The sequence below is a fragment of the Melospiza melodia genome, chromosome 28 (genome assembly GCF_035770615.1).
Source record: "Melospiza melodia melodia isolate bMelMel2 chromosome 28, bMelMel2.pri, whole genome shotgun sequence".
NCBI lineage: Eukaryota > Metazoa > Chordata > Aves > Passeriformes > Passerellidae > Melospiza > Melospiza melodia.
Genome location: NC_086221.1, coordinates 8,965,462 through 8,985,601, shown reverse-complemented (window position 1 = coordinate 8,985,601; position 20,140 = coordinate 8,965,462). Strand labels below are relative to the sequence as shown.

At 55.9% G+C, this 20,140-nt stretch overlaps 1 long non-coding RNA gene across 1 annotated transcript; it reads left to right on the top strand.

Moving 5' to 3' along the window:
* The first annotated feature begins 621 nt into the window (after window positions 1-621).
* LOC134430332 (uncharacterized) lies at window positions 622-20,140 on the top strand. The gene is made up of 3 exons (XR_010030797.1): window positions 622-913; window positions 1,976-2,136; window positions 19,940-20,140. It is a non-coding gene; the product is annotated as an uncharacterized LOC134430332 (long non-coding RNA).

The window sequence follows — 20,140 nt, the reverse complement described above, 5'->3', positions numbered from 1 at the left end:
TGCGGGATGTGGGATGGGGATGCGGGATGGGGATGCGGGATGGGGATGCGGGATGCGGGATGGGGATGCGGGATGGGGATGCGGGATGCGGGATGGGGATGCGGGATGGGGATGCGGGATGGGGGATGCGGGATGGGGATGCGGGATGTGGGATGGGGATGCGGGATGGGGATGCGGGATGTGGGATGGGGGATGAGGGATGGGGATGCGGGATGGGGATGCGGGATGGGGATGCGGGATGGGGATGCGGATGCTGGATGGGGATGCGGGATGGGGATGCGGGATGGGGATGCGGGATGGGGATGCGGGATGCTGGATGGGGATGCGGATGCTGGATGGGGATGCGGATGCTGGATGGGGATGCGGGATGGGGATGCGGGATGCGGGATGGGGATGCGGGGGCCGGGGCCGGCTCCGCCCGCGCTGCCCCCGCCAGGTGTCACTGCTGGGTGGGAAACGGCGGGGGAGCCGCGCTCCGCTGGGCCCCGCGTCCGCCCGGGGCGGGCAGGAGCGGGCAGCGCACCGAGATCGCCCTGCCCGGAGCTGGCGGGGCGGCCGGGACGGTCCCCGCCACGGGGCGGAGGCGGTGCGGACCCCACAGGTGCCCGGGGACCTGCAGGCAGCGGTCTGGGGACAGGGACACAGCAGGCATACACTCCCCGGGATGGTGCTGGCCACAGCGAGAGCCGCCATTCGGGTATCGGTGCCCAAGCTCAGACACAGCCCTTTGCCCTCCCTTCTCCTCGTGCCTCTGTCACCTGTGCCTGTGGGACGGGGAGAGCTCGTGGATGAGCTGCCCTGGGCTCTCAGCTTTCCTTCCTTCATCACCCTAAAACCGGTGACTGACAGCTGGTGAAAACCAACCTTGCCTGGCAGTTCCCTCTTCCCTGGCTGCTCCTTCCGCACCATGGAGGTGAGCAGGCATTTGGGTCACCTCTCATTGTCAGCACTTTAGCGATATACCTGATTAATTACTGGGATTGTAAACCCCATCATCCACCAAAGTCCTTTCCCCATTGCCAGAGCCCTCAGCTGCCCCCTCCCCACGAGCCAGCTCAGCTCATTCTGCTCTTTCCTTCCTATTCCTGTTGTTCAGATCAGAGAGAGACTTCCCCAGCCTGAGAGAAACAGGGGCTAGAAGCTCACACACGGTTATAATCCAATTATACTTCAGAAAACTGCAGTGACAGAAAGCTGGTGCTGGTGGGGTGCTGTCCTTTTGTCCGAGTGCCCACACAGAATATTGCATTACAGCTTATCCCCAGAGTGGTGGCATTGAAAAGGCTGATATTTATAGACTGTGGAAGGCTGTGAATTTGTTTAGAAGACCCATCACAGTGGGCAGAGTGCTGGATGCTCTGCTGTGGCCGTTTTGGGGGCTTTTCTCTATTCCTGGGTCGTTTCTACACAAAGACAGGAGCCTGAGTGTCCTGCTCTCATGGGAAGGGAAAGGGAGGAGGTGACAGGCATGATGTTCCTGTGAATGTGCAGGTCTTGGCTGTGGTGCTGGGCAAGAGACCTCTGGCTGGGGCTGAAACTCAGGAAGAGAGCAAGGGGCTCAGTGCCAGCCCTGGGAGGGAGGGTGCTGCTGCCTGCAGGGGGGTCACAGCTGAATTCTGGTGTTGAAGTGAAATGCTCAGGCTGGGTGCCAGAGCTTTGCACCCAGGATTCTGAATTTGTCTGTCAGCCTGGTGGCTTATTTGGTGCTTCTCTCCATAAACCCCACGTGAGAGCCCACGGACTGCCCTGGGTTTGCAGGTGGCTCTCTCTGCACTGGGCAGTGAGGAGGCCAGGGCAGCTCTCACTCCTCCGACGGGGCAGAGCCTCATGTTTGATCTTCCATTCAAATTAGCAGTGCTCAGGGTGACTGGGTGCTTCATCCGCATGAGCTGTGGGGAGTAAATAAACAAGGCTCTGCTTTCAAAGGCTTTCACAACTCATTAACTTCAAAGGAACGGGCTCTCTATTTTCTCAGCAGGTCGGTCATTCCACAGACCTACTCTGGGTGCTGAAGGTGGTGACTGGTCATGCCTGAGCGCTGGGGCAGATGCTGCAGGGCCAGTGTCACACACAGAACTGTGGTGAGGGGCACAGGAGCAGTCCATGGTCAGTGCTATGCCTAAGGAGGAGAGCAGGGTAAGTAAATGTGTGGGCAAGACTGGTCTGTAGCATTCCCTGCTCCAAGACTGGTCTGTAGCATTCCCTGCTCCAAGAGCTGCTCCATGGGTGGCATCCAGCCTGCAGGGTTTGCAAGCCATGGGGGGGCACCAGACCCCCCTTCCCTGCAGAAGGTGCCCCCTCTTCGCTGGAGATGGGGCAGGGGTCTCGCTGCCCCTGCCTCTCCTGGGTGGGTGGCTGCTGTCGCTGGGCAGGCACAGGCCCTGGGTGCCAGGGGAGGGGCGCTGGGATTGCTGCTGTGCCAGGAGCTCACCTCTCACGTGGCAGCCCCAGGAATAACTCCGAGCCTTGCATAATCACGGCCAGGGGAGAAATCACTGTCCTGGGATAACCCTCGGTGCCAGGCTGGCTCGCCTCATGGGAAGCCCTTTTCTGAGGGAACAAAGACCTCTTATTGACGTTTTTATTGGGAACTTATTTTGGGGTTGATAATGCAGCTCGACCAAGCTCCTGGGCTTGCAGGGAAGGGGCTGGTGAGGGGCTGTGTGCTGCTGGGACTGCAGCCTCTATTGAGCTCATTTCCTCTGCAGCCACAGCGCACAGGGGACACAGTGCTGGACATTGTCACTGCCCAGGGCCCTCTATGAGCTTTGCCTGGTCCGGCAAAGGCGACTGTTGAGTCCTGGTGCCTCCAGCACTTGGCTGTGGTAGGAAGGCTGTGTTCTCTTATCCCCCAAAAGAACACAGCTCCCAAAGGCTGAGCAGTCCCCAGTTAGCCCCTGGCTGTCTCCTGGGGCTCTGAGAGGGTAAGAAAGCATTTTGGGTAGATACAAATAACCAGAGCAATGAGCTGACCCCTCGACATGGCCCCCACCTCCATAGAAACAGGAGCCAAACAAACAGGCACAGGCAGCCCTGTTAGCAGAGTGACAGCATGTGCTTAGTTAGTCTATCCCCTGCTCCCAGTGTTAATTGCCCTGCTCCTTCTCAGATTCATTGATGAATTGCTGGGTGGACATGCAGTGCCTGGCCTTGCAGCCATGTGGTGTGTGTAACTCCTTGGCCTCCATTGCCATCTGGGCACAGACATTGTGGGGACACTGTCCCTCCCACGTGTGCCCACGGGTTGGAGCTGAGCAGCTCCTGCCTGGCAGACACGGGAACGGGATCAGGCTGTAGGTTCAAATGCAAGCAGGAGTAAAGGTCAAATAGTGACATTAAAACCCTGATGTCAGACCTGGATTTCCAGCCAGGAGCTTTTGTGCCTTCCCAAGGCCTTTGCCAGGTGCGGTGCACTGGAGGGAACTGGTTTTCCCATCACGAGATCCATCCCAAACTGTGGCATCAGCTCAGACCTGGCTCCATCCCTCCCCTCCTTGCCCCCCAGACTGACAGGCTGGAGCAGCCCCATGTGCCTGAGCACCCAGGCTCAGATGGATCACCCCAAATCCCGCTCCGAGCACCCAGACTCAGATGGATCACCCCAAATCCAGCTCTGAGAACCCTGGCTCAGATGGATCACCCCAAATCCAGCTCTGAGCACTCGGGCTCTGATGGATCACCCCAAATCCTGCTCCGAGCACCCAGGCTCAGATGGATCACCCCAAATCCAGCTCTGAGCACTCGGGCTCTGATGGATCACCCCAAATCCTGCTCCGAGCACCCAGGCTCAGATGGATCACCCCAAATCCAGCTCCGAGCGCCCAGGCTCAGATGAATCACCCCAAATCCAGCTCTGAGAACCCTGGCTCAGATGGATCACCCCAAATCCAGCCCTGAGCACTCGGGCTCAGATGGATCACACCAAATCCAGCTCTGAGCACTCGGGCTCTGATGGATCACCCCAAATCCTGCTCCGAGCACCCAGGCTCAGATGAATCACCCCAAATCCAGCTGTGCTAGCCATGGCAGTCGCTGACGGCCAGAAATGGTGCAGTAACACCTAAAAATCCCCACGGCTGGCCGAGCAGCCCCGGTTTCCATCATCCTGCAGAGGCCTCTGCGAGCGCTGCGTGCGGGAGAGCGCGGCCATCAATCTGCCCGGCCCGGCTGCCACCGGCACCCAGACGGGCTGACACTCCACAGGCCTGTGGAAAAACACGCCGTGACATCACGCAGAGACACCAGCCACTGATTGATCTCCCGGGTCACCGGCTGCTTTATTTATAACTGGGGAAGGGTTTGGGGTGGGTTTTTACAGGAGTGGAGCAGCACGGGCTGCCTGCTCCTCATCCCGGAGCACTCTGCCTTCCCCTGCACGCCTCTGCCTCCCCTGGACACTTCTGAGCAGCCAAAATGGGGCTCAGGGGCACCAAAACCAAACCTAAACCAGCCCTGGAGCCCAGCTGGAGGGACTGATCCCACTGTGGCACCTTGTCTGGATTCCAGCTGTTTTCTTTGCTCCTGGAGTTTCTCCTTACCCTCCCCAGCAGACACAGCTCAGTTCCCCCCAAAACACAGCACATCAAACTTGAAATGTTTTGTGAAACTCTGTCAAGCTTTGGAGGAAAGGGAAGGTGGCCGCCAGGGCAAAAACATTCTATTTCTTCAATTTCAAAACAACATTTCCCATTTCCAAAGGCTATTTTTTCAGTGGTTGTTAACATTTTCTGCTTTATAACCATTTTCTGTGGCTTTTAACATTTTCACTCTGCTTTATAACGCGAACCAAAATTGCAGTTAAAATAATATATTTTGAGTTTATCAGTTTGAAGCATTTCAAGCCATCAATTTCTCTAGGTTTTATTTTACAGATAACCTGGAAAGCTTTGGGGTGGGTGATTCTGAATTGGAACAGAAACAGGTTTCAAAATGTTTTGCAAAGGCAGAGCTTCATCCCTGTTGCCAAGTGGGAAGTGGCCAAGGGAGAAAAAAAGCCCTATCAGGTATATCTCCAGCATTGTTTCTAAGTGGAGAATTTTCCCTGTGATTAATGAAAATGGGGAAATTGGGCCAAATCCTTCACGTGCTTTGACCGCAGAGCTTGCACAAACACGCTGGCTGGGCTTTGGCTGGAGTGACCAGGTTTAATTAGCTCGCTCCTATCTAGGGATGCGGGCTGCTGCTGTCACTGCAGGGAGGGATTTATGTTTCCTTTTCCTCAGGAATATGATCAGTGTCTGAGTATTAAGAATAATCATTTCACTGATGTGAGGCAAATTTCTTATCCCATGCTGCTGATAGTGAGGAGGATGCTGTGAGCCAGGGACACGGCTGGGATGGGTGCCTGGGAGAGATGAGGATTTAATGCTGCTGTCATGAGCCCACCCTCAGCTCCTGGGCACAGGGGTCACCTGCTCTGGGTGGAGGTGACCCACCTGGCAAAGGTGACACACTTGGCAAAGGTGGCACACCTGGGCAAAGGGGACCCACTGTGCTTATGCAGCCTCATGTCAAGTCCTGGGGGCACACCTGAGCACCACAGTGCAGGAAAGTTATAAAGCTGTTAGAGGCTGTCCAGCTGAGGGACCCGAGGATGGTGAAAGGTCTAAAGGAGCCATACAGGGGCTGAGATCATTTGCTTTGTTCAGCCGAGCGAGGAGCAGCTCCTGGGCTGGTGACATCACTGCACCAGCTCTCCTGGTCAAAAAGTCCCACAGGTGTTTTCTGCCTTTGAAGAGGCAATGCTGTGCCTCCCCAAACCTGATCCGTCCTTGCTGCCTGCTCCCTGTTGGAGCCCAGTGTGGTCGCTGAGTCCTGATGAATCTCCACTGAGGTTTTTCAGTTTAGAATGGTGGGGGATTTGGAAGGAGAAAGAAAGTGAAATAAGTGAGGAAGTGTGGACAGCCTGAGCATAACTCCAAACTAGGGCAGGAAATGCACCACACATAGCTCTAACCTTATCATCCAGGATGGATTTTAAGTGCTTCTTCAGTGACTCATCATCCCTGAATGGGTTTGAAGGACTGTCTGCCAGAGAGGAAAGGCCAGAGAGCTCAGATCAGATAACAGGTTATTACAAAGCCCTCATGCTGCCCTGGGGCACCTGCCAGGGCAGCAGCCGGGGCTGGAGGTATAAAATATGGTCTCTCAGGTGTGGTTCAGGTGGTCAGGGGTAGAGAACAGGGCCTCCTTCTCCTCTTACTGATCACAGAGTGGTTGGCTTGGACAGGACCTCAGGGACACTTCCACTGGAACAGGGTGCTCCATGGCATGTCCAGGCTGGCTTACAAGAATTCCAGGAATGGAGCAGGGTTCACACTCACTCCTGGCCAGTCTCATTCCACGGGCACTCGGTGCCTCTTGCCACCTTCAGAAATCTCTTGTGTGGCTCCTTGTACCCTGCCTCCCACAGTCAGGTGAGGATGGGGGAAAACACAGTCTGAAACACACATTACTGAGTGAAACCCACTGTAAAAAGCCCTCTCTGTATTGTGCCTTACATGAAAGGTACTGCTGTGGTTCAGAGGTTAACTTTTATCTTAAGCTCAGCTAGAAGCTGAAGATTTTTAGCATTTTTTAAAATATCAGAAAACATAAAAAAAAAGGGATAAATTCTGATCTCGGCTATGTTGGTATTAATGGGGAGAAATTTAATGAAAGTCTGTAGAAGCTTCTGATTTACTCTTGTGTGAGATTGGATAGAAATAGCCCAAAGAATCTCATTGCTGCTGCCCAGATTCAGCTGCACAGTGGAGAGCTAATAATGCTCTGTTTTCTTGCCTTTGGTCAATACATCTTGCAAGGCAGGAGGAAGCTGGATTATGTCTGTGAGTGTCCCAATGTCATGCTATGTTGGATAATGAACTGTGGATAAATTGGATCAGCTTTTCAGCTGCCAGCCTCTCAGAAATCCAGCAAGGAGTCAGGGCAGCAAGCTGTGCTTTCAGCCTTTGCTCTGATAACCTGTGTGCTGCTGTCAAGAGCTATTGTGGTGATTCCAGGCTGGAGCAGGTGAAAATCATTGTTAATCTGGAAAATGTACATCTCTCTTTAGCTTGGTGCTTCCCCGTACCTTAAAAATGTCTGGTCTGGTGCAAATCCACTTTTCAAGGAAATAGAGATGTAATGAGAGCGGCCCCTTGCTGAGCTGAATTCAGGCACTGCTTTTGACCTGGTTATTCAGCTAATCCTGGTGGTGAGGAGTGTGGCTTGAGAAGCATCCAGCCTCTCTGGAGGAATGCAGAGACCCTGAGGTTGGACACCTAAAGGTTTGTGTTTCCATGGAAATGGAGGGTTTGATCCTTCCAAAAGAAGAATATTGAAAGGCCCCCCCTTGGCAGCAGGGCCCTCAGCCCTGGCAGTGTAGAAGGCTGGCCAGCTCCTCTCCTGCCCCTCCGCTGTGCTGATGGAGGCCCCTTCCCTGCCCAGTGCCCTGCAGAGTGTGAGGTGTGCCCTGCAGAGAGTGTGAGGTGTGCCCTGCAGAGAGTGTGAGGTGTGCCCTGCAGAGTGTGTGAGATGTGCCCTGCAGTGTGTGAGATGTGCCCTGCAGTGTGTGAGGTGTGCCCTGCAGAGTGTGAGGTGTGCCCTGCAGTGTGTGAGATGTGCCCTGCAGAGTGTGAGGTGTGCCCTGCAGAGTGTGTGAGGTGTGCCCTGCAGAGTGTGTGAGATGTGCCCTGCAGAGTGTGAGAGATGTGCCCTGCAGAGTGTGAGAGATGTGCCCTGCAGTGTGTGAGATGTGCCCTGCAGAGTGTGTGAGGTGTGCCCTGCAGAGTGTGTGAGGTGTGCCCTGCAGAGTGTGTGAGGTGTGCCCTGCAGAGAGTGTGAGATGTGCCCTGCAGAGAGTGTGAGATGTGCCCTGCAGAGTGTGAGGTGTGCCCTGCAGAGTGTGTGAGGTGTGCCCTGCAGTGTGTGAGGTGTGCCCTGCAGTGTGTGTGAGGTGTGCCCTGCAGAGTGTGAGGTGTGCCCTGCAGAGTGTGTGAGATGTGCCCTGCAGAGTGTGAGGTGTGCCCTGCAGTGTGTGAGATGTGCCCTGCAGAGTGTGTGAGATGTGCCCTGCAGAGTGTGAGGTGTGCCCTGCAGAGTGTGTGAGATGTGCCCTGCAGTGTGTGAGGTGTGCCCTGCAGAGTGTGTGAGGTGTGCCCTGCAGAGTGTGTGAGATGTGCCCTGCAGAGTGTGAGGTGTGCCCTGCAGAGTGTGTGAGGTGTGCCCTGCAGTGTGTGAGATGTGCCCTGCAGAGTGTGAGGTGTGCCCTGCAGAGTGTGTGAGATGTGCCCTGCAGAGTGTGAGGTGTGCCCTTCAGAGTGTGAGATGTGCCCTGCAGAGTGTGAGGTGTGCCCTGCAGAGTGTGTGAGATGTGCCCTGCAGAGTGTGTGAGATGTGCCCTGCAGAGTGTGAGGTGTGCCCTTCAGAGTGTGAGATGTGCCCTGCAGAGTGTGAGGTGTGCCCTGCAGAGTGTGTGAGATGTGCCCTGCAGAGTGTGTGAGATGTGCCCTGCAGAGTGTGAGATGTGCCCTGCAGGTCCCAGAGGATCAGCCCTGTGCTCCCAGTGGGCTCCAGCTCGCTCCAGTGTCACTGGGAGGGATCCCAGCTCCAGCAGCCCTGCCCCACGCTGTCCTGCTGCCAGGGGGACACCTCAGCTGTGCCTCGGGGGGTTTCAGCTGTGGTCAGGGTGAGGGCAGCATGTGCTGCTCTGCTGGTGACACAGGGTGCTGAATTAGCTCCAGCCGTTGCAGGGGCTGCAGCCTCCTGCTCCTGCCCGCTGGGATGCTCTGGGGGCAGCTGCAAAGCTGGGGCAGCTTGAACACCGAGGAGCCTGAATCATAGAAATTATTTGTGTTGGAAGGGAACTTAAAGCCCACCTCCTTCCAAGCCCTGCTGTGGGCAGGGACACCTTCCACTAGACCAGTTTGCTCTAAGCTCCATCCAGCAGGGCCCTGGACACTTCCAGGGATGGGGCACCCACAGCTTCTCCGGAAAACGCGTGCCAGGGCATTTTTGCATTTCCTAGCATCTAATCTAAATCTTGCTCTTTCAGTTAAAGCTGCTCCCTGTGTAGATGCCCTGTGGCTGGCAGAAAGCTGAGCCTGTTCCCTGTGGACCCATGAGCGCTCAGCCCCACGAGCGCTCAGCCCCACGAATGCTCAGCCCCACGAGTGCCGAGCCCCACGAGTGCCGAGCCCCACGCTTTGTCGCGGCTTTGCCCAGCGCTGGGGGCTCCCGCTGGGGCAGGGGGGCTGCCGTGGGCAGGGTGTCTGTGTTTTCGTTGGAGCTCCCGGGAGCGTAATCCCGTTAAGGGCTGAGCGCCTGGTTCAGCCGCGCTGCGATCCGGCTGATCCTGCCAGCGGGAGCGGCATTGTCCCGGCCGGGCACCGCTGCCAGCCCCCTCCCAGCCAGCCCCGAACCCCGACTGTGCGAGGCTGTGTGGGCTCCTCTGAGCCCTGCCGAGCAGCCCGGGCCCCCGGGCACGGCGGGCACCCCGGCCAGAGCGGGGCAAATCCCGCCTTTGATCCCTTTGTCCGCTCTTGGGGCTCTGCTGCTCAATAGATCACAGCCAGGGAGTTAATTTAGTCATTATCTATACATTTGCCAGGATTTAAATGCCATTTTTGCTCACGATCTCCCTTCGTTTGTGGGATTTCCCCTTATTTCCAGGACTATTGCCCTCCTGCCGTGGCTGGGTATTGCAGGCAGGACATGGCCTGGTGGGGTTGGTGTCACTGCTGCCTGCCTTGGCTTCTTGCAGGGCTGAAAATGCTCTTTAAAAATAGGATTGCTACAGAAAAGGCCATTTAAGTTGCAAATATTTTTTGATAACATGTAGCTTTGCCCACATCTCCACTGAAAAAAGAAAAAATAAGTCCAGTGCTGATGAATAAGAATACGTGGATAGAGCTGGTAATAAAATGGGTGGGTTCTTCTGGCAGCTGTGAGGGTGTGGAGATCCACGGGAAGTCCCCAGTGCCAGGGATGCTGAAGGTCTCACTGTGCAGCAGCCTTGCACTGGGTTCATTTTTGCCATTTTATTAAATTTGGCCACAACCCTCCTGTTGAGCAGATGCTCCAGGAATGCCCATTTCATCACTTTCCACTATAACCTGAGACAGTGAATCTGGGGTTAAAAGCCTGAAGGGAAAGCTGATAAATGTGTATAATATAAACTATTGAAGACTAAAAAATTCTGAAAACACTGGAGAAAGTAAATACAATAAATTTGGGGCGACATTTCTCTTCCTATCTTAGGTTTTCCAGCCACAGCTTTCCAGCCCTGTGATAGCCCAGAGCTCCACATCCCCTCCAGACAGGGTGGGCTGGAGGAGACTGATGGGTGCCGTTGGCCACTGCTTTGGTCTCTGCAGGGTGTGTGGAGTTGTGGCTATGCAGAACACGGTGAGGGGTTTTTGCTTTCTCACCCGGCTTTTTTTGATGGCCAATTCCCCCTTGGCTGTTGGGATCCTGCCCACCAACACCTGTGTGTGACCAGGCTGTGGGCAGGCAATGGGATGGCAGCGGGCACTGGGCTCAGTGCCTCTGGTGCCGCTGGCAGTGACAGGGAGATGCTGTGACCGCTGTGAAGATGCTGAGATGCCTCCAGGGCCTGCCAGGTCACTGTGTGCATTCAGCATGGTCCTGTTTATCCAGCAGCGCCAGGGCCCTTTATGAGGGTGAGTTACACCACATTTACTGGCTGCTGTGTGAGGCTGTCAGCCTGTGGGGCCCAGGCTGCGCTCCCAGGGCATGGCATGAGCATCCAAGTGAGCCACGAGCACGCAGCCTCCCCCAGGGTCCCGCTCCTGGCTCCCCACCAACCTTCCTCCTGATAACTTTGCCTGAATGCTTTGCAAATCAGCCAGCAACCAATTCATCCCTGAAGTATTTTGGAGATGTCACTGTGGGAATGTTAATGAGCGTGATTCCCCGCTCCGGAGCTGGAGCATGTGTGGCCATGCAGGGGGCAATGCAGCCATGCAGAGGGCAATGCAGCCATGCAGCAGGCGATGCAGCCATGCAGCAGGCAGGGGGACAGAGCTTTAGTCACTGTGGGGCATCCTGGCCCTCAGACCCTGCTTCCCCACGGCGCTGCTTGGCAAACCTGCGGAGAGATGGAGCCATTGGGCTGGCCAGGATCTCACGCTCAAAACTTGTTATTTTTGGCTGGAGCTGCCAGGCGCCCTCTCCCCTCGTGGCACTGAGCACGGCTGTTTATGGGAGCTGACAGAAACACAAGCAGCTGTCGGCGCTGCTGCGGCAGTCGTGTCCCCAGCAGAGCAAGGAGCACGAGGGAGCTGATGACTAACACAGCGCCGAGCTCTATGTGCTCCCAGCTGAAGGGTCCCATATGTTCCCCTCTGCAGCCAGGGCAGAGCAGCTCCTTGGCCCCAGAGCAGGAAGCCTTGTTGGCCCCAAGGCCTGGCTCCCAGGAGCTGGGCAGGGAGCAGGGCCGGGACACACCTGAGCAGAGTCCCTCCTGCTGGGGCAGCCAGGGCCCTGCTGTGCCTGTTGGTGCAGCCCAGAGCTTGGCAGCAATATGGGCACCGTGTGCATTGGCAGCTCCAGGGCGAGTGCCGCCGGTGAGCTCTGCGGGCAGCACTCAGCCACACTGGGAAGATTTATGGAGACCAAAACGTCTCCAGTCTACCCTGGCTAACCTGAATCTGTTACTCTGCAAGGGACTGTTGTGATCTAATTGGTGCCCTTCACTTGGAGCCATCTCTTGGAGCATTTTGGGAGGATCCAGGAGCAGGAGTAGTGGTGTTTCCTCAGCAAGCTGCTGTGTCATTAAAACAGCCTGTTGGCTCACACAAACCATGGTTAGTAAATCTGTGTGCAGCTTTATTGCAAGAGGGATTAGGAGATCCTGGGGTGCAGTTAAACCCACATGAAGCACACATAGATCACATCCTCCCTGAGCACCCGTGCTCCTGGCTGCTCATTGCCACATCTGCCCACGGTGCTGCCCACCTGGGTGCCTGGCCTTGGAGCTCCCTGGGGAAACACAGGCACTGTAAGGTGATCACACAATTCTGAATGAAGGAGCAGCTCGTAGGAAGGCCATTGCTTCTCACAAACAGCCTTCTGTGGCCAGTGAAGGCCCCCACACTCTGCTCTGTGGTCTTGCTCCCAGCACATCCGTACTGCCCTGTACCAGACCGGGCAGCCTGTCACTCCTTGGGAAAGCACCTGGCAAGGCAGGCAGAGCAAATGGCTGTTTCAGCAGGGCTGGTGCAAATGGCGGTTTCAGCAGGCACATGGCACGTCCCTGAGTGCCTGACTCTGGGAATAATTCCCCACTCTGGGAGAAGTTTGGCATCCGAGCTGCTGGGAAATAAAAGGCAGCCGTGGTGGTGGCTGTGTCTGTCCTGCCCTGACTGACAGGCGGCTGTGCCCAGGCCGGTCACCTGCTCCCCGGGGAATTCTGACCTTGTGTACTTTTAAACTCGAGTGCAACCTGAGTCTGGAGCCGGCAGAAGCAGCAGGTGGTGAGGGTGAGGCTGGCAGCCGGACATGAGGCCGTTCCTGAAGCGATGCCCTTGATGCCCAGCATTTCCTGGATGCCACGAGCCTGGGAAGGACAGGCTGGCGTGTGAAGGGGCCGAGCTGCTGCCCTGGCTGCCCTCGAGTGGCTCCTGGAGGAGAGCTCCCCTCTGGGTGCTGCTTTCCCCAACCCTGATCCCTGTTTGACCCCGGCCCTGCTTCCTGCAGAGCTGGTCCCGCTTCCAGGGCCGGGCTGCCAGCCTGGCCCGGGCTGGAATTCCCTCGCAGTGTCTGCAGCCAGTTCCCATCTGCTCCTTCATTCATGTGATTAATCTGCCAAAGAAATTCCTGATGTAAACACAGCATTATCAGAATTTACTCCGGACTTGGCCCCTGGATTCCCTGCCAGCTTTTGCTGGAATTGCACTTCTGCTACAGCGACTCTTCAGTGCAAACAAACCAGCAGAAGGCAGGGCGGGAGGCCACGGGGTGGGCTGGGGAGGCAGGGATGCTGCAGGTCAGCGCTGGGAAAGGCTGCGGGTGCGATGCTACAGGGATCAGCTGTTTGCAGGGCAGCCAGGAGGCAGCGGAACGCCGCTGGAATGTCTCGGCGCTCCGGAGCACGCCAGGAGCAAGACCTGCAGCGAACGGGGCCGTGCTCCGCTCGCTGCCCGCGCGGGGCTCGCAGCAGCAGCAGCAGCAGCAGCAGCGCTCCGTGCCCGGGAGCCCCGAGGGACCGGCCCCGCTCCGGGCAGCCCGGCTCGGGCCCCGGACGGCACGGGCGGCGCGGCCCGGCATCCCCGAGACAGCGGGGGCAGCGCTGGCACCGCCGGCCCGGTGTCCTGAGGGGTCGGGACGGACACACGGACACCGCGGGGCGCTCCGGGGGCGCGGCGGGGCCAGGGACGGAGCCGCAGCGCTACCTGCTGGCTACCGCCCGGCTGGCACGGCTGGGTACCGGGGGGTACCGGCCCGGCTGGCACGGCTGGGTACCGGGGGGTACCGGCCCGGCTGGCCCGGCTGGGTACCGGCCCGGCTGGCACGGCTGGGTACAGGATGGTACCGGCCCGGCTGGCACGGCTGGGTACCGGGTGGTACCGGCCCGGCTGGCACGGCTGGGTACCGAGTGGTATCGGTTCACGGGGCCACCGTGCCAGGGGGGACCCGCAGCTGAGGGAGATGCTGCAGGGTCAGAGGAAGCCTCTCATTAAAGGTGTTTTTCAAATGAGACTATTTTCCCCCTAGAGCAGCTGTGGAATATTTCAATGTATAAAGTAATTTTCCCAGCTATTTTGTCAAAGAGAAGTTTTTAATATAGATTATCTTCTAACTTTATGGAGATTTTATCTCTTATTTCATTCTGTGGAAGAAAAAGTCACTTCCCACTTGCTCCCCTGCGCAGCATCCCAGCTGGGATGGCTCTCCCACACCCAGCTCCATCCTGCTGTCAGTGCCCTGTCCTCTGCATGAGCCCTGGTGGCTGTTTATGCAGGAGGGCACCGTGACCCTCCCTGGCTGCCTGAGTCTGGGGGAGATAACGACCTGCCCGTGCTCAGCCAGGAGAAAACTCCCTGCATCCAGCTGGGTCTCCATCCCTGCCTTCTCTGGGATTCCATCCTGGCCTTGCCCTGCCTCTCCTGCTGCTCTGAGAGGAGGGATGGGCTCACGGAGAGCCCCCAGGCTCCATCCTCACTCCTTGCCCCCTGCCCACCGTCACAGGTGCCACTGCCCAAGGGGGGCTGGCAGGAGGAGGCTCAGGGCTCCTGTTCCTGCACCAGGGCTGTGGAGATGTGGGCCCAGGGCTCCTGTTCCTGCACCAGGGCTGGCAGGAGGAGGCTCAGGGCTCCTGTTCCTTCACCAGGGCTGTGGAGATGCGGCCCAGGGCAGGATCCCAGCGCTGCTCCCACAACAGTCCGCAGCCATCACTCGCGCGCGCGAGCTCTGTGTTTGTTTTTGTAATCCCCCTTTTTTTTTTAATTGTGATTTTAGCGGTGGTGAAAGGTGCTGGATTGACAGGCCGTGGAGACGGAAGGGCCTCTGAACTCCACAGAAGTTTACATTTACAAAGGACACAGAGAATAAATAGAAGACAGTGTTTAGAGTCCTCTGTAGACACTTCAGACTTGCTTATAATTCTGCAGCAATTCCATCACCTCCAAAGTGATTGATGCTCTCTATAAAGTCTTGCCTTAAAACATTTTCCTATGTGTCAGGGGAAGAAGTTTATTACACTTTACTGAAAGGGCAGGATTTGTCTTGAGCTGAAGGCTGAGTCCTTCCCAGCCCTATCCCCAGGAGAAAAAATAATCAGAGTGCTGGAAAAAAGGAGCCTGACCCAAGGCAGGCGTGTGGTTTGTGGTTAGCCAGGTCGAGTGCTGGGTGTGGGATGGAGCTCTCCCTGAGTGCTCCAAACAGGGCAGGAGTAACAGATTTTCATCAAACTGTTGTTTTCTAAAAACTTACATTTTCTTTCAGCAGGAACATGAGATGGATCTACTTTTGACAAAAAGAAAATAAATATTTTTTTAAATTAAATCACCAAATACATTGAGCCTGCTTTGGGATAGAGCTGCTTGTGTTCTGATAAAAGTTGCACAGATCATAGGTCTAAATTTCATTCCATATTTCCACTGAAGCAATTATTTTGGGTTTTGCATAGAAAATTCATGGCAAGGTAATGCTTTTTCTCCCTGTGCCAGGGCATTCCCAGGGCTGTGGCACCATGGGGCTCTGTGGGGAGCTCAGCTGTCCTGATGCACTCAGAGGAGCATCCCTGGGATCAGGGCTGGCTCCCTCTGTGACACCCCTGGGATCAGGGCCAGATCCTCTCCGTCATCCCTGGGATCAGCTCTGGATGCTGCTGTGCAGCCACGGCCACTGTGCTGATTTATCACTGAACCCACTGCAAGGCATTATCTGTGTCTGCCTGCATTTAATCTCCAGTTTGATGTTTGAGGGAGACCCCGATGTCAGCTCAGCTAATTGTCTGCTAAAGACTCTGCTCCTTCCCTGCTTTCGTGCTAGATTCACCTTTTCTTTTTTCCTTTCTGCAATGCCCCCAGGTAAAAGACAAATGGCAACACATAAAAAATGACTCGAGTCCCTTAATTGGAACCAGAGGAGACAATAACAGTCTGGAGGCAGAGCTGGATTTATCTTTTCTCTCCGATGGAGGCCCCTCCTCCGGCGATGGCTGTGGGACGGTGCGAGCAGCATCTGAAGCAAATTGAGGGTAACCTTTCATTCCACAGGGATCTTCCAGCAGGGTTTGCCGGTCCCAGGGACATCTGCAGCCCTCATGTTGGATTTTGGCAGCCTCCGAGCCCATTGTCAGCCAGTTCCATTGCATTCACTGGTAATGGATGGAGAGATGCCTGCCAAGTCGGCCCATGCGTGCGGAGCCGCGAGGGGCTGGGGGCTCTGGGCACGGGGATAGCGACAGAGGCCGGGCAGCTCTTGGCTGAGGACGCTCATTCAGGCCCTTTCCAGAGGCTCTTTACCCACCCAGACCGCAGCCTTTTCCCTCTCTGCGCTGTTTTCCTGCCGGGCTGGGTGCGGGGGCCTGGCAGCCGCCGGGCCCGGCTCAGGGAGGAGCAGGGAGGGAATCAGAGTCTCGCCCTGCCGCCTCATTCACAGGGAGTTCCTTCCTTCTCGTGTCCAACAGCATGGAAAAACCAGGACGATGCATATCGAACAGAGGAACAGGGAATCTTGACCTCTGGCTGGTGAGCTGTTGGACCAGCAGCTCAGCGAGGAGAAGCTGAGTGTCAGACTTGTGATGCTTGCACTGCATTCAGTGTTTATGGGTTTTGCAATTACTTTGTCCAAGTTTTGAGGTGCTTGACTGTGCATCAGTCATGGCTTGGTTGCTGTTACAAACTCACTTTTATGTCCACACTGATTCTACACCGACCCACTGCCCTCCTGGCCATTCCCTTCCCTTCAGTTCTCCAGCTCATTTTCTTATTTATTATCAAAATCATAGTGTGACCAAGGAGTGTGATCAGGATGCTTTATAAAACCTTTAATTGCATTTCATAACCTCTTTCCCTAAACCACCTTCAGTGTGTTTAGAGATGTCCTATCCCTTGTTTCCTGTTCTGGGGTTGTGCTGTGCAGGGACAGGATTTGATGCCCTTGTGGGCTCCTTCCAGCTCAGCATGTTCTGTGATTCCATAACTGTGATTTGTCACGCCTCAGGGGATGGAAGGACAGGTCAGGGAGGTGTCAGCCCCATCCCTGACCATGGACACAGCCACATCTGCTGCCACCCAGAGCCTTGGGTGCCCATCAGTGGGTTCAGTGTCTTCACAAATCCCAGCTGTGTCCCACACTGAAGCCCTGATAAATCCCTGCTAAAATTTTATTTAGAAGATTCCTGCAGCCCTTGCTGCCTTTCCGGGATTGTTTGTTTGGTTTTAGCACAATATAAGCAAACTGGAGGTTGGAGGAAGTTGCAGTGCCCCCAGCAAAGTGCCTGACTCCTATGGAGGAGTGTTTGCACACAAACAGCAACGACAAAGTAATGGCTCCATCCCCTGGGATGTGACATGGGCACTGATAAATTTCATCCAGCACATCAGCAGCGTTTAATTTTTATCCCTCAAATCCAAGAGAAGGAAGGAAGGAAGGAAGGAAGGAAGGAAGGAAGGAAGGAAGGAAGGAAGGAAGGAAGGAAGGAAGGAAGGAAGGAAGGAAGGAAGGAAGGAAGGAAGGAAGGAAGGAAGGAAGGAAGGAAGGAAGGAAGGAAGGAAGGAAGGAAGGAAGGAAGGAAGGAAGGTGGTAGAAGCCTCTGTGCTGGGATTTTGGCTGCCAGCCTGGTACCAGCAGGGATTCAGACTGTCTGGTTCAGGATGAGCACAGCACCGTGCTGTGGGTTCTGTGGGTGCTGTGACAGTGCCAGAACATCAGCAGCAGGACATGGCCCTCCCTGTGTCACTTAGGGCAAGCAGGAAAACAAACAAACCCAGGATAATGGCCAAAGCATCTTCTGGGAGACTTACAGCTTCCAAACTTTATTTAAAAAATAAGGAAAAAAGTAAATTTTCTCTGTCAGAGCGCAGCTATCATCATGCAATGGCACTTAGGAATATTATAAACAATGCTGTGGGTTTATGGGGCTGGAGACGTTTTCCAGTGGCTCGCTCAGCCTCCCTCTCCCCAGCGAGGGCAGGACGGCCAGGACGAGCCTGGGAAATGAGGGAAATCAGGAGGGTTTGTGCGGACATCGGGGTTTCCCATCCGTTTCCATTCCCCTGGCGCTGAGGAGCTGCTCCCTGCTCCCTGCACAGCCACAGGCACGGCTCAGCCAAGGTGGGACGAGCGCGGCTCCCGAATCCTCCCGGCCTGGCGCTCGTTTTCTCCCACCTCAGCACTTTCTCTGCCTGCAGCTCCGTCGGCTGGCAGGCGGTAAATCAGAGCCCAGGCTGTGCGGCCGGGAGGACGCAGCTCGGGGCGGGTAGGGGGGAATTATCTCTGCAGCGAAGGAAACCACCCTGGCGTGTGCTCTCTGCTGGCCCTGGCTGCACACACGCTCTGGTGCAGCTCCCTGCAGGCACAGCTGCTGTGGGAAGGACTTGTCCTTGCAGGAGAGCATCCCTGCTCGTGTGGTGCCCAGGATGGATGGCCTGGGAGGGCACCCACGGCTCCTGATGGGTGCACTAGGAGGGCATCCACGGATCCCTGCTGCTGGTGCTCCCAGGAATGAATGGCTCTGTTCCATGCCTTCTCCACAGAGCTAAAACCCACCCAAACCTCCTTCATTCTGCATGTTCAGGGCTGCAAAGCACGTGCTGGAGCCGGATTGCTGGCGCTGCTGCTCCTCACCTGGCAGATGGAGCGTGTAAGGCACACCCTGCAATGCTCTCACATGGAGAGGCAGAGGATTTATAAGATCAGTACGTGACTGACAGATAAGGGACTCCCACAGAGCAAAGACAAGAGCAGGAGAATCACAAAGCTCCGAGCTTGGACCCGAATCAAGGAATTCACAGCCCCTCTTGTTCAGGCAGGTTATAGCAGAGAATTTGCCAAATCAACCAAATGCCATAAAAACTTTCCTGAGGAAGGGTTGGGGCAGAGATGGGTTTATAAAAAACACCCACCAATAGCCCCGTGTCCCACCCTGGTATTTATGAGATGCACGTGGAGGGTGTTGATAGCAGACGCATTTTTGTAAGTCAGTAAAACAGAAGAAGAGATTCCTCTTGGTGAGGAGGGGTGGTGACTTTGAACGTGTTGAGGGCAATGAAGGAGATCATTCCATTGTTCTAAGATTTCCATAACTCACTGTGCTTAAGCACATAAAAATGTAGACATTCTGGCAATAAAGTTTGGGTAATTTTTGAGTATGAATCAAAAATCTCTCCCTGTGCTCCCCTCCCCCTTGCTCTGCCTTTTGTTGTTGCTGCAGGCGCTGCCCCCCCGCTCGCCCGCTCCACCCCATGGCCTCTCGAATGGAAAAATGTCTTCAGCAGAAACCTCCCAGCTTTGCTCTGATTCCCTAATCTGCAGCATCTGTGCCCAGCCCGGCGGGCCTGGCCCGCTCTGCCCCGGCTCAGAGCAGAACCATGAGCAGAACCAGGTGCAGGCTGAGCTTTCCTGGCCAGGAGCTCAGCAGGTGGAGGTGGCACTGCCCAGCAGCCTGGCCATGCTCTGGAGTGTCCCCTGTGCCCTCTGTGCCCTGCCCCAGCAGCCTGGCCATGCTCTGGAGTGTCCCCTGCCCCAGCAGCCTGGCACACTGTGGGTGTCCCCTGTGCCCTGTGTGCCCTGCCCCAGCAGCCTGGCACACTGTGGGTGTCCCCTGTGCCCTGTGTGCCCTGCCCCAGCAGCCTGGCACACTGTGGGTGTCACCTGTGCCCTGTGTGCCCTGCCCCAGCAGCCTGGCACACTGTGGGTGTCACCTGTGTGCCCTGCCCCAGCAGCCTGGCACACTGTGGGTGTCACCTGTGCCCTGTGTGCCCTGCCCCAGCAGCCTGGCACACTGTAGGTGTCACCTGTGTGCCCTGCCCCTGCAGCCTGGCACACTGTGGATGTCACCTGTCGCCTCCATGCCTGGGGCTGCCCCTGCCAGGGCAGGGTGAGGGTCCCCAGGCAGAAGTGGTGCAGGGCACCCCATCACCAGAGCAGGTGCCTGCCTGCTGCTTGTTGCCCTTTTGCAGAGTGGTCAGCTCTCGGTTATTTTTATTTCTTTTTGCCTTGCCCTGTGTTTTCAGCCTGCACCAGGGATGAGCAGTTCAGAGCCTTCAGCCACGCTGATGGAGCTGTGGTGCCCAGAGCTGGCACATGGCAGCGGTGGCACAGAGTGGGAATTCTATCCTGACCCACCAGCAGACCTCGCCCTGCACCTCTGGGCTTGTTCCTTTTTGTCTTTCCCATTTGTTTCTCTCTCTCTCTCTCTCTCTCTCTCTCTCTCTTTTTTTTTTTTTTTTCAGCGAACAACTTTATTTCCCACTTTGACATTTTCCAGACCCACCTGGGAGCCTGCTTGCCAGAAGGAGAAATGGCACAAGAGGAAATACATCTTCACAGCCTCGAGAGAGGAGAAGGTTGGAATCTGAGTCCATAAACAGCGTTGCTGTGCAGTGAGCAAAGACAGAGCAGGTTGGGCTCTGGAGAGTGTAACCCCACCTCTGCTGCTCCACTGCCAATTAAAAATACAGAAGTGGAA